Below are 2,636 nucleotides of genomic sequence, written 5' to 3'. Positions count from 1 at the left end.
CATATTGTTTAAGCTTGGATGCAACTTACACAGCAAGGATTCCTCTTATGCAGTACTGAATTCTGTCAGTCTCTGCCCTGGTGAACACATGGTTGGCTGTGTAACCAGGACACAGGCAACATTTTCTTGACTAACTTGTCAACATGATAGATGACAAAAGCCTGATAAATCACCAGGTGCAACCTATTATGCTTACCAGTCCTAAGCAACACATGCTCTGAAAATCTTTCAAAGTTGGTTCAAAATGTTGTATAGAAGAATTCAAAGATAGCATCAATTGCAGCTGAGGAAGAGGTGCATGGCTCTTCCAGATACATTGAGAATTTCTGAACAACTACATTAAGCAGAAATTTATTTCACTGTCTGTGATTGGGCAGGAATTGATCAGAAGGAAAATTAATTACTATAAAACTCTTAACTGTGACAAGCAGGCATATTACATCCTCTATCTGCAGCTGCTAGGAGCTGCAAAATGAAGTACTTCTATTTAAATTCAGTATGTCTGAAGTAGAACATATATGTCATGGGAGGTCTTGTATACCCAGTGAGATTGGCCCAATTTTACATAGAGACTAAGCACATCTGGCTCAGATACACCACTCATGTTTAGCTGATGTTTTAACCAATGTTGGCATTATTATTTATGCAGGGAAGTAGCATGAAACTAATTTAACCATAAATTCCTTTATTAAATCCGAAGGCTGAATGCTATTTATACAATTACAAATCAGACCCAAACTGGTAAGATGCAGCCTGTCAGTGCTCATATTGAATTTTAGCCTCACTGGCATTCAGTAGTGTAGACACTCAGAGTTTGTCTCAGGAAGCGCAGCATGCTGGACGTGCTTCCCCTCCTTGCAGAAAAATCCCATTTTAAAATGTCAGTTTGACTTGTCTACTGTCTATACTTAGATTATTATTAATGTTTGGATCCCACAAAGATATTTCCCTCCGCTGTTTGCCATTAAAAAACTGGATTGGACACTAGCAGGAGTTAGGGTTTAGGACCTTCAGCACTGAAAGCTGTACATCTCCAGAGAATCTGAACACAGACCCAAAGCTAACCCCTAGGAACAGCAAGTGTGGCCTTGCACAAATTGTTGATCATTTGATTCCAGTGCATGCCCCTTACTGCCAAACAGAGAGAAAGATAAACATTAAATGAGACATAACTATCTACAAGAATCTGACAGGTGTAAACCACCATGAAGGAGCAAAATTATTTAGGGTAGTGCAATGAGGTATAATTAGGAATAATTGTCCAGTGGTAAGCAAAAGAACAAGCATGTTGAGGCCAAGGGAGTATATGACTGCGCTCTATAACTACGTTGGGGGGTAAAGACATGGGAGAATCTGATCTAGGACTCTTTGTGCACATTGTTCAGAAACATTGCACAAAACATTTCTGACAAATTTTATTTTAACATTTCATTAACTAAGTCACTCTGATTGAATAGCACACGTGAAAGGATCATTTAGCTGCAATCTTACAAATATGACAGGTGTAGGAGGTTCTTAATTAGTTTTGCCATTGCTACTTTCACCAAGAACAGTGACAAAAAGTGTGTGTATTAGAGAACACTAGAATTACCCTACAAACATTGATTCTAAAAACCAAACTCTCAGCCTCAGCAAGAGACTTCAGCATTTGTAGGGCCTGCAGCTTTCTTGATTTTACTGAATTTGATCAGGTACACAGTTTGAGCACTAAACAAATATATTCCCTTTCTACAGTACAGAAGTTGTTTGAATTAATTTGATTCTCATTAAAAGCAAAAGATTATAAGGCAGACCTCTTTGGGGCAACCATTTCTACACAGCTCTGCCATTACATGTTGGACCTAGGGCCCTATTATGCATTCAGTTATATTAGTGTGTATCAGAAGCAATGTCCCTGGACTCAGGGAGTTACAGGCAGACAGACAGAATCAAGTCCCTAATCTACAAAACTCCTCCCCACACATGCTGTCACCAGGCTACGTGTTGCCAGCTAGATAAGGCAGACATTCAGTTGGGACTAGAATGGTGGCCAGCAAAGGTTTCTGACATAAGCAGGACTGAATCTCGCCAACAGTGGTGCAAGGTCTGAGCATTAACCCCCTTATTTTTATTCCTTTATTAATAAATATGATTTTAGCAGCTGTCACTATAAATGCAGCATTGTGATAAATTGGTCTGCAATAACTTTTTTTGTTTTTATAAAGAAAGTGAAGTCTCGGGCAGATGCAAACAGCATCCCAAACAAACCACTATCTGAAAGAACTCAGGGATGCCATGAAAGTGAGATATTTCTGATTGCTGGTAGAGACCTGCTGTCTTTTACACATTTAAAAATAAATAAATAAATAGTTCACATGGGGCTTGATTTAACTATGACTTCCTTATTTACTCAATATATTGTCAAAAATATAAAAATAAGTTGGGCACTTTTACAGTAAAACACAACATGGGGATAAACAATTTAATCTGGCAGTTATCAGGGTGTCACAAGAACTGTGACACAAGAAAGATGTCACAAGAATGCCCACATTTCTAGGTTTAAATTTTTATGGAAATTAAGATCACAACATTACTAACCAAACTGGTAAGAGAAATTCTGGCATAGTTTCAAAAACAAAACAAAACACAAGCAGCAA

This window comes from Mauremys reevesii, linkage group 21, assembly GCF_016161935.1.
Source record: "Mauremys reevesii isolate NIE-2019 linkage group 21, ASM1616193v1, whole genome shotgun sequence".
NCBI lineage: Eukaryota > Metazoa > Chordata > Testudines > Geoemydidae > Mauremys > Mauremys reevesii.
Note: the sequence above shows the minus strand (reverse complement) of the source record.